Source organism: Gobio gobio, assembly GCF_949357685.1.
Source record: "Gobio gobio genome assembly, chromosome: 20".
Lineage (NCBI taxonomy): Eukaryota > Metazoa > Chordata > Actinopteri > Cypriniformes > Gobionidae > Gobio > Gobio gobio.
This window is the reverse complement of record NC_137113.1, coordinates 2,991,035-3,003,763: the sequence shown is the minus strand read 5'-3', so window position 1 is coordinate 3,003,763 and position 12,729 is coordinate 2,991,035. Positions and strand designations below refer to the sequence as shown.

The 12,729-nt window shown below is 38.6% G+C and overlaps 1 protein-coding gene across 1 annotated transcript in view; it reads right to left on the bottom strand.

The window, feature by feature from the left end:
• Positions 1-12,729, bottom strand: part of LOC307116871 (zinc finger MIZ domain-containing protein 1) — a 93,054-nt gene that overhangs the window by 60,542 nt on the left and 19,783 nt on the right. Inside the window, exon 2 of the mRNA XM_079801346.1 lies at positions 276-343. The gene's annotated coding sequence lies outside the window, so the exon portion shown is untranslated. The remainder of the gene's footprint in view (positions 1-275; positions 344-12,729) is intronic.

Genomic DNA, 12,729 nt, shown 5'->3' with positions numbered 1-12,729 from the left:
TTATAATATTCATTATGTACACCTTCATAATGCATTATACATAATGGCTTCGAACATGTGAAAACTCTGGGTGTTTGCTAATTACGCAGCTCTCCACGATTGCACCTTCATGAAATATTTGGAACAAACATGTTCTGAGTTCTATACGGCTAAAACAAAGGAGTGTTTATACCCACAATGCTCCTCTGATGAGTGTTTTCATCCAGACTTTGAGGAGAAAATGTCCCACACACACATTTTGCATCATGTTTGACCCACGATGGCTGAAGTTTTACCTGCGTATGTTCTGCGTCCACAGGACCGAACAGGAATATGCTACGAATCCATCAGTCTCTCATCTGACCTGAAAGAAAACACCAGAAATGAGCTACAGCCGCAATGCAACAACATTACATCTTCAAAATGTCACTTAGAGGAAATACACTGTTGTTTCAGAGTAAAAAAGAATGAACTATTCATATCATAATGAACGATTACCATATTCATACACTATAATAATGAACGATTACCATATTCATACACCATCATATTAAACATTTACCATATTCATATACTGTCATACAGAACGATTGCCATATTCATATACTATCATGCATAATAATTACCATATTCATACACCTTCATAGTAAATATTTACCATATTCATATGCTATCATAATGAGCCATTACCATATTCATATACTATCATAATGTGCGATTACCATATTCATATACTATAATAATGAACGATTACCATATCTATATACTATAATAATGAACGATTACCATATTCATACACTGTCATATTAAACATTTACCATATTCACATACTGTCATAACAATTACCATATTCATATCCTGTCTTAGTAAATATTTACCATATTCATATACTATCATAATGAGCGATTACCGTATTCAGACACCTCCACAATGAACGATTAGCATATTCATATACTATCATAATGTGTGATTACTATATTAATATACTATCAAAATGAGTGATTACCATATTAATATAATGTGCATTTACCATATTCATATACTATCATATTAAACATTTGCCATATTCATACACCATCATATTAAACATTTGCCATATTCATATACTGTCATAACGGTTACCATATTCATACACCATCATACAGAATGATTACCATATTCATACACCTCCATAATGAACTATTACCATATTCATATACTATCATAATGAGCAATTACCATATTCATACACCATCACACTGAACAATTACCATATTCATACGCCATCATACTGAATGATTACCATATTCATATGCCATCATTCTGAACGATTAACATATTCATCATATGCCATCATACTGAGCGATTACCATATTCATACACCATCATACTGAACGATTACCATATTTATCATATGCCATCATACTGAACGATTACCATATTCATACACCTCCATAATGAACTATTACCATATTCATATACTGTCATAATTAACGATTACCATATTCATACACCATCATACAGAACATATTCTTGTATGTATATTTGGATAATGCTTGTATACATATATATGATATGATATCAGCACAACTGGTTATATTATTCTTTTAAATATTTCTGAATATTCATACTGTCAATCTGAATATTAATGAGATGATCATTGCTGAAGTCAGGAGAATGTTTTGCTGTCATAATGAGCCTGAACACACAAACGTTGATTAAAACAATCTTTTTTTTTAAATATTTTTCAATATTTTTTGGGATTGAATGAATCAAATATATTAAGAATCAATGTCACTTCCACAATCGTGGATGGACTTTTTTGCAATGCATTATGGGGGTTGAGTCGAGAGAACCTTCAAATGTTGCCTAGGTCGACAGCAGGCAAAATCATCATTATGAAACATTACAGTGGGTGATTTATTAAGAACGGCGAGGCAGCATATCATAGCCATAAACGGACAGAGGAAAGAAAACTGAGAGGATCAGTTCACACACGCCCAAACAAACAGCCCGTCCATCAGACGAAAATCACGGCTAAATTCATCTCAGCGAGAGTGATTTTCCAGCAGGAGAACACACTGGATGTGAGCCGCTGTCTCTCTCTCTCTCTGGAGGTTGTTATTTTTAGAGTTTCTAGGAGACTTGTGTGTGTGTGTGTGTGTGTGTGTGTGTGTGTGGCGGCGTTTGCAGTCTGACCCCCTGCTCACCCTCACAGATCACTGCTGATCTATTCAGATCTCACACTCTGCTTCTCTGACTAATGCTCTAATCACATGTGCACATCTCAGACTGCTGCACTTCATGCATCTCAGGCCCGTTAGTTAGCTATCAGTCAGATAATGTACAGGCAGATGGACATTACCACTAAATAAACTCTTTCAGGGTGATACAAGACCCCTGATTGTGCATAATTCCATAAATAAATATCTTAAAGGGGACCTATTATGCAAAATTCCCGTTTGAACACAGATGTGTGTCCACGGTGTGTGTAAACAACCAGCCTATAATGGTAAAAATCCACCCAATACTGTTTTTATAATCCCCAACAATCTTGATCAATCTCTCATACTGCTCCTCTGTAAGAGTAGGCAAGCCCCGCCCATGGCTAACCCTTTTAGCATAGACACGCCCCTGAGTGAGAAGCACAGAGACGCCATTTCTGTTAATCAGCGCTAGAGTATTACAATGTCAGCGCCAAAAGTTGGATTGTACCAACGAACATATGAGCCTCCATAAACCCCCGGCATCCGAGCCACTGAGGACACTGTTGGTAAAATGTTATATATTTCCGCCAATCATTTTACACATGACTGCCTCACTAACAAGAGTCAGTAAAACACTGGATTTGTGAAAAAGTTGTTTCTGAAGGATGGGTCAATACCAACGTAACTTCAAATCCAGAACAAGTATGGATGACATTTCATACACTATCTTGCCAAAAGTATTGGGTCGCCCCTCCACATCACTGAGTTCAGGTGTTCAATCTCTTCATGGCCACAGGTGTGTAACTCCAGCTCTAGGCCTGCAGACGCTTCTACACACATCAGTGAGAGAATGGGCCGCTCTCAGGAGCGTGTGTGTGTGTGTGTGTGTGTGTGTGTGTGTTCGCTTCTACACACATCAGTGAGAGAATGGGCCGCTCTCAGGAGTTCAGAGAACTCAAGCGTGGGACTGTGATCGGTGGACACCTGTGCAATAAGCCCAAATATTATACTAAATATTCCACGCTCAACTGTTAGTGGGATTATAACAAAGTGGAAGCGAATGGGAACAACAGCAACTCAGCCACGAGCGGGGTCAGCGCATGCTGAGGGTCACAGGGTCAAGAGCTCCAGACCTCCAAACGTCTGTGGCCTTCAGATGAGCTCAAGAACAGTGTGTAGAGCTTCATGGAATGGGTTTCCATGGCCGAGCAACTCATCCAAACCTTACAGCACCAAGTGCAATGCAAAGCGTGGGATGCAGTGGGGTAAAGCGTGCCACCACTGGACTCTAGAGCAGTGGAGACGTGTTCTCTGAGTGACCAATCACGCTTCTGTCTGGCAATCCAATGGACGAGTCTGGGTTTGGCGGTTGCCAGGAGAACGGAACTTGCCTGCAAGTGTAAAGTTTGGTGGAGGTGGGATTATGGGGTGGGTTATTTTTCAGGGATTGGCCCCTTAGTTCCAGTGAAAGGAACTCTTAATGCTTCAACAAGACATTTTGGACAATTTCATGCTCCCAACTTTGTGGGAACAATTTGGGGACGGCCCCTTCCTGTCCCAGCATGAATAACCAGTGCACAAAGCGTCTCCATAAAGACACGGATGAGCGAGTTTTTGACTGACCTGCACAGAGTCCTGACCTCGACCTGATAGAACACCTTTGGGATGAATTAGAGCGGAGACTGAGAGCCAGGCCTTCTCGTCCAACATCACAAATGTGCTTCTAGAAGAATTCCCATAAACACACTCCTAAACCTTGAGGAAAGCCTTCCCAGAAGAGCTGAAGCTGTTAGAGCTGCAAAGGGTGGCCCGACTCCAAATTAAACCCAACGGATTGAGAATGGGATGGCATTAAAGCTCATGTGCGTGTGAAGGCACCATCATATTAAACTTTAGTGTATTTTGTGAATGTTTGCAAATTGAATGATCTTTCTAGAATGCTGTGTGGCTAATATGGCTAAAGTTCCCAGAGTCTCTGATTGTATTCACAGAAACTAGATCTGTGTCGTTTTATCCCGAAAACGCTCACTATCTGCGTAATCCATAAATGCACATTTATTATGCATTGTAGATTAACATGACGGTGCATGCTAGTCGATGAGTTGAAGCAACGTAACTCCACAACACAACAACTAACATAAATGTATCCGCTAACCATTCAGAAACGCTTCCTGGGACTCTCACCTGAGACACAACTGCATAACTGGTTATTTCTGACATTTTGGCTGAGTGAGATTCGCCTGTTTTGTTGTTGACGTCGTATCCGAAGCTCATGTAAAGGAGCCACTGGGAGTCACAAAGGGGCCGCGGCTCATTTGCATTTAAAGGGACACACGCAAAAACGGCACGTTCTTGCTCACACCCAAATAGGGGCAAATTTGACAAGCTATAATAAATTATCTGGGGGGTATTTTGAGCTGAAACTTCACAGACACATTCTGGGGCACCAGATATTTATATTACATCTTGTGAAATATGTCCCCTTTAAATGTCAATGTTTATGTGCCTAAATACACACCGTGTTGTGTCGTGGCTGGTTAGTACTAGTACCACACGCCATCCCATATGAAACAGCTGCCGAAGCATTTTCCAGTTTTCTATCTGAGAATGTCACAGCTTACAACAACGCCTCCTCTCACAATCATTCCTGCATCTATCAGTGTGTGTGTAAGTGTGTGTGTGGAGATGATGCATTAGAGCATAATGGGAAGGAAAAGTCTTCCTCTCTCTCTAATTCCAGATCTTTCCGACACCTCCAGCCATTCATCACATGCTCCTCTGAGCCTGAAGCAAGAACGAGGGGGGAGAAAAATCAATGGAGAACTGCAAACAGGCCATAAAGACACCAGGAGGAAGGTACCAGCTGCAGTGGAATTGATTTCTTTAAGTAGAATAACACCTCACACACACACACACACACCGCCATCATACGCCGCTGCTAAAACACTTCTGAACAGATCTCAGCCTCCCGGTTCACAGAAATCAACAGAGAATGAGTTATTAATGAAATCTGCTCTGCTGCTGACACACCGACACTAAGCTCTGTGTTTATATACTGGGAGCGCCAGTATACTGTACATATCCAAATAGATCTAAACAGGACAAGCAGTCAAAAACTGCTGTTATATATTCCATTTGTGTGTTTAACCCTCTGGGGTTCTTCAGTCGTTTCTGACCTGAATTATTTTATTTTTTTTAAATGTTAAAAATCGTAGCTTCATCGTAATGCTCCGAAACTTGGTGACTTTATTGGTACTTGGTATATGTGAACACCCCAAAAAAATTGGGGACAGGATTTGAAAATTCTAAGTGGTCATAAAAACAATTGTCACACTCAGGACCTTCGGGTCAAAAATGACCCCCATAGGAAATGAATGGGAAATTGGCAAAAATATGAAAATACAGAGTTTTTTTGTGCATACAATCTACAAATCAGCCAGGACGCAGAAAAAAGGAGTAAACAGTAGTGATGCACCGATCATGATTTTACATGGCCGATTCCGATACCGATTTTTTTCAAGAAAACTGGCCGATTCCGATACCGATTTCCGTTTTTTTTTTTTACACAATAAAGTAATGAAAGTATACATGAACAAGATGTTTATTTGGTATTTAACAGGCTAAATTGGCTTTTGGCTAATGAAAACAAGGCGGCAATCTGAAATTAACAGGAAATTGAATTGGAAATTAAAAGGCTGAAAGGTGAAATTAAAGGCAATAACTGCATATTCAGCAATCCAAACAAAGATGTTACTTAAATCAGCATTAGTTTTTAAATTCAGTGTAAAGAAAAAAAGTATTTACCAGTGAAATTAAATAAAATCAAAGTTTATAATTGTTCCAAAATGTTAAATCAAATAATGTTTAGTGCAATGAAAAAAACTAAGATGCTACAGCAGGTGCTTTTTAAAATCAAATTAAGTCAATGTAATTTTAAGGTAAAATAAAAGGTAGCACTTTAGAATATTGGTCATTAGTTAACATGAGTTAATGTATTAACTAACATGAACTAACCATGAGCAGTACATTTATTACTGTTTTTGTTCATCTTTGTTAATGTTAGTTAATATAAATCCAGCTGCTCATGGTTTGTTCATGTTAGTTCACAGTGCATTAACTAATGTTAACAAGATTTTAATAATGCAGTTATCTCTCATTAGTAAATGTTGAAATTAACATTAAATAATAATGAACTGCACTTATAAAGCATTTATTAATCTTTGTTAATGTTAACTAATGTAGTTAACTAATGTTAACTAATGACCATTATTCTAAAGTGTTACCAAATATAAATGATCATCCTATAGGCTACAGAACTGATAGTATTTCATTTCTAAAATGCATGCATGTTCTTCTTTAGGCTACAAAAAGAAGTATTTCGGCTTTTTCACAAGTTAGTCTGTTTCGTCTCATCCGATCCAACACGTGAGAAGCTGAGCTGAACAAACGCTCACTATCTGCGCTTGTGCATGCGGAGAGGTAAACTCGCGCAACTTCAGCTCGCGCAGGAAACCTTCATTCCCTTCCGCGTATCTCGTCTCTTCCCTCAGTTCTCCAGTTTCCGTTTGTAACACACAAGTGACATGTTCGCGAATGATTGCAATATAGGCGTATGTGCACGCGGGCGCACTTCCGGATAAATCGGCAGAAAAATACAAAGAAACCGGCCGGTTGCCGATCGCACGCTAGAAGCAAAAACCGGCCGGTTCCGGTTTTTGGCCGGTCAACCGGTGCATCCCTAGTAAACAGTGAAGGGGTGAATCTCTAAAACATCAAGAGTGCAAAACAGACAAAAAAAACTCACACATACACGCAAAAACACAATTAGCTTTTGGAATGGCACGCGTTAATTTGTGTGTGCGTGTGTTTTTGTGTGTATAAGTGTGTGTGTGTGAGTTTTTTTTGTCTGTTTTGCACTCTTGATGTTTTAGAGATTCACCCCTTCACTGTTGAGTCTTTTTTTCTGCATCCTGGCTGATTTGTAGATTGTATGCACAAAAAAAACGAATATCCCATTCATTTCCTATGGGGGTCATTTTTGACCCGAAGGTCCTGAGTGTGACTTTTTTTTTTACGACCACTTAGACTTTTCAAATCGTGTCCCCAATTGTTTTAGGTGTTCATATACCAAGTACCAATAAAGTCACCAAGTTTCGGACCATTGCGATGAAGCTACGATTTGTAATTTTTTTTTATAAATCGCAAGATCCACTATAGTGGTAAAAATGTGCTATTGCGTGATAAAAATGCTCAATGTGTCCACCGGATGGCACCGATCTCATTAAAAAAATTGCTTTCATGAGGCCTAGGCTTGACTCTAAAATGAAATACAGCTTTAATAAAAAAAAAAAAAAATATATATATATATATATATATATATATATATATATATATATATATATATATATATATATATATATATATATATATATATATATATATATATATATATATATATATATATATATATATATATATATATATATATATATATATATATATATATATATATATATACCCGAGCATATATATATATATATATATATATATATATATATATATATATATATATATATATATATATATATATATATATATATATATATATATATATATATATATATATATATATATATATATATATATATATATATATATATATACCCGAGCATATATATATATATATATATATAATTTTTTTATTATATTCAATGGGAAAAAATGGGTCATAATTATTGCATAAATATTAATTATAAATCATAAAATTATCTCAAAACACCAAAAAAGAAAAGAAAAAACATTGAACAAAATTATGTTTCATTGATTTTACCCAAATCTTTTTTATCTTAATCCCACCCTCCGGGTCATTTTTGACCCGAAGGTCCTGAGTGTGACCCATAAATGAAGAACCCCAGAGGGGTAAGTGAGGAATAATTAGTGTAACACCTCACGTGTGCATTATTTTTCAACAATTCAACGCCTGGAGTCAATTATTCCACTTATACTACGGTTACCACACCTCAAAATATTGTTCAGATGATGCATTTCTAAACATTTGTCAGGTTTTGTCTTCAAAACGCTCTTGTGTGCAGGACTAATTTCTTACACATCTCATCCCAAGTCTCCGTTGCTAATTCCAAAACGCCATTTTAGAGCTTGAGCCACTGATAGCTGACTAATGCAGTTATTAATGCAGTTATTAGAGCAAGAGAGAGATATTAAGTGTGTGTGAACGAGTCTGTGTGTCTCTCAGTGTTCGGCTCCAGAGTGAAACTGTAAGTTTATCTGCTTCACGAACAGCGCCGTTATTACCTCGCAAGTTAGAAATGCCATGTAGCTTTTAAGTTGTTTTGCTGTTTTACTGATCAAAAAAAAAACACATTTCTGTGCGAGTGTGTCTGTACTGTGTGTGTGTGTGTGTGTGTGTGTGTGTGTGTGTGTGTGTGTGTGTGTGTGTGTGTGTGTGTGTGTGTGTGTGTGTGTGTGTGTGTGTGTGTGTGTGTGTGTGTGTGTGTGTGTGTGTGTGTGAGCGAGAGAAAGAGAAAGAGAGTATGTAGACTGGGTAAACCCAGCCTGATCTGCCAGCGATTTGATTTCGCCCGGCAACTCAGTCTGGAAACCCGTACATTTACTTCTACTGCTTCTGCACACTTTTGAGGGAACCAATCACAGACTGGCTCATCCACTATTGGAGGGATTATCACGATGACGGATAGACATGCGATGGGTCGTTGCCCGTTGATCACACCTCTTGTGGTCTGATTGGTTGAAAGACTATCCAATTCTGTACAGTCTCATTTGAATTATGCTCGTGTGTGCAGTACAAAATACAGAGCAATGTTCAATCTTAAATTGAGCTTGGTCTGGTGATAGCCAGACAAGAGAGTATGTGCTTTCCATACACAATAAAATGTCATTTTGTAGCAAAAAAAACCATTATCCTACTGTTCTCTGAATGTGTTTGCTTGGTCAGTGTCGCTGTGGGTTTTGGTTCTTTTTGCTGTAGTCGGCTGTAAAGACATTTGAAATCATTTGGCGGAGTGATATGGAACTGTAATGTAGTTAAAACCTGCCTGGAACTACTTTAGCCGTGCGTTTCCCTGAAAATAACCTTAGAATGTTAGTCAACCAATCAGATTCAAGCATTCAACAGCCCTGTAGTATAATTGAATATTAATGAATCAAAAAAGTGATTAAATTGTAATAATGCTCCAAATCTACAATATTTCCTTCATTTAGGAGCATCACTATATTGATAAACATAACTTATACAGAAGAACACTTGTACACTCTCCTAAAGGATTATTAGGAACACACACTAATACTGTGTTTGACCCCCTTTCGCCTTCAGAACTGTTTTAATTCTACGTGGCATTGATTCCACAAGGTGCTGAAAGCATTCTTTAGAAATGTTGGCCCATATTGATAGGAGAGCATCTTGCAGTTGATGGAGATTTGTGGGATGCACATCCAGGGCTCGAAGCTCCCGTTCCACCACATCCCAAAGATGCTCTATTGGGTTGAGATCTGGTGACTGTGGGGCCATTTTAGTTCAGTGAACTCATTGTCATGTTCAAGAAACCAATTTGAAATGATTGGAGCTTTGTGACGGTGCATTATCCTGCTGGAAGTAGCCATCAGAGGATGGGGACATGGTGCTCATAAAGGGATGGACATGGTCAGAAACAATGCTCAGGTAGGCCGTGGCATTTAAACCATGCCCAATTGGCACTAAGGGGCCTAAAGTGTGCTAAGAAAACATCCCCCACACCATTACACCACCACCACCAGCCTGCACAGTGGTAACAAAGCATGATGGATCCATGTTCTCATTCTGTTTACGCCAAATTCTGACTCTACCATCTGAATGTCTCAACAGAAATCCAGACTCATCAGACCAGGCAACTTTTTTCCAGTCTTCAACTGTCCGATTTTGGTGAGCTCATGCAAATTGTCGCCTCTTTTTCCTATTTGTAGTGGAGATGAGTGGTACCCGGTGGGGTCTTCTGCTGTTGTAGCCCATCCGCCTCAAGGTTGTGTGTGTTGTGGCTTCACAAATGCTTTGCTGCAGACCTCGGTTGTAACGAGTGGTTATTTCAGTCAAAGTTGCTCTTCTATCAGCTTGAATCAGTCGGCCCATTCTCCTCTGACCTCTAGCATCAACAAGGCATTTTCTCCCACAGGACTGACGCAGACTGGATGTTTTTCCCTTTTCACACCATTCTTTGTAAACCCTAGAAATGGTTGTGCGTGAAAATCCCAGTAACTGAGCAGATTGTGAAATACTCAGACCGGCCCGTCTGGCACCAACAACCATGCCACGCTCAAAATTGCTTAAATCCCCTTTCTTTCCCATTCCGACATTCAGTGTGGAGTTCAGGAGATTGTCTTGACCAGGACCACACCCCTAAATGCATTGAAGCAACTGCCATGTGATTGGTTGATTAGATAATTGCATCAATGAGAAATTGAACAGGTGTTCCTAATAATCCTTTAGGTGAGTGTATACTGTGGAATAGCCAGGGTTTATTCACATGCTGAAAGTTTTGGACTCCAGGTATGTGCTACCAAGCCATAAATATTTTTAAACAAAATAAAGTAAAGCTTGTTTTGAACAGTTTCTTTGTTATCTGCAGATTGATTTTAAGTAGGAGGGGGGAAAAAACGATTTAAATCGTAAATCGGATTTTTTTGAGAAAACAATTGGGGATTTTTTTTTTGGGGCCATATCTCCCAGCCCTATATCGGTGCATGATCCCTAAAATGAAGACAACAGCAGAGAATCTCTGTGTTTTCCAACATCTGTCAGCAGCAGACAGGCATCAACACGGCATCCACACGCCTCTTATCTTCCAGGGGATCTCAGTGGCCCACAGCAGGGAAAAAGCTTGCATTTTTTTTGGCAGGAGCATCTGTTCCACGAGCTGGCAGGAGAACGGATCAGACCCCTGGAGCCAAACCATCAGCGGATTCATCCGACAAGGGAACCGCTTTTAAAGGGGTCACAACATATAGTTCCCCCCGAGGGAGTCATGTTCAAAGAAAGTCATTTCGCCTGCTATAGCAGCAGATTCATGAATGAGTCCGTCACTGCTCGGCTCCTCTTCTGGAAGATACAGACGTACAACAAACCGGTGTCTTCCACACAAACAGCCTCTCACGAATGGCTTTAGCCATCAGGTCTCATCTGCGTCATCAGCACACGTCTGTGAGCACTACCAGCAGCTGTTCAACACACTAACTACAACAACATCACCAGATCACTCAGCACTTCTGAGAACCCATCACATATACTGCGAAAATCTCGTTTAATCATCAAGTCATTTCAGAGCAAGTGCATCAAACTCTAAATATGTGCTTGCACACGAAGACAAACATATATGGTGATGAAAGCCTAAATATTAAATGTCACAGATGTATATTGACTGAGTAATCCACTGTTTTGTAGAGGAGGGTCAAAATGGCAATTTTCACCTGGAGCCAAATTACAGGTGGGTAAAAATTACTTTAGAAAGACGACAGCATCATTATTTTATTATCACACAGAGATTGGCAGGTCTATTAGTAAAATCTGTTGACTTTAGCCATCTTTGTTTCATTATATGCCAATGGTGACCGTTCAAAAATAGGAAAAAAGCACTTCTTGTGTTTTTTGTCTCAAGTTTGCATGCCTGTAACTCAAGAAGTATTAAAGATATCTTAATATCCTTTTAGATTCTGGTTCTTAACAAACTTTTCCTTTGGTATCTCCATTTTAAAGGCCCTCAATGGTTCTTTCCCAGAGATATGGAGATCTCAATGCGGCTCCATGAGTAAACTGGTAAAGTTCAGTGGTCGAAAACCAAATGTGGGTCAATTTGGATACTTTTTACATTTAAAGAGGAATATCTGAAGAACAAATAATGTTGAAACTAGAAATGTATGTTGTTTTTTTCAATCACCTCAATTGCATAGAACATCTCTGTCTGAGTGCCATAAGTATCGTTTTTCCAAAGTTTGCATGCTTGTAACTCTAAAAGTATTCAATATATCTTAATATCCTTCAAGATTCCCATTCTTAGTAAACTTTTCTTTTGTAATCCTAATTTTTAAGGCCCTATATGGCTCAGTCCCATAGATATGGGGACCCCAACCTGACTCTAAATTGTTGAATTGTACCAATTTTGAATGGTCAAGTGCATTTTATCCCATTTTTGAACGGTCACCGTTGGCATATAATGCGACAAAGATTGCTAAAGTCAACAGATTTAACTAATAGACCTAACTACAACATAACCAGATCACTCAGCACTTCTGTGAACTGATCACACACTGCAAAAATCTCATTTAAACATCGTCATTTCAGAGCAAGTGCATAATCTAAATATGTGCTGGCACACAAAGACAAAATGTATTAAATGCACATTTAGTTTGACACATTCTGTGTCAACTCAACCAGAGGTCCCTGGCTCAAATTTTTGATTTTGTTGATATTTTTTCTGTAGAAAGATAAACATAAATAGTGATGAAACCCAAAATATTAAATGTCACAGATGTATATTGACTGAGTAATCCACTGTTTTGT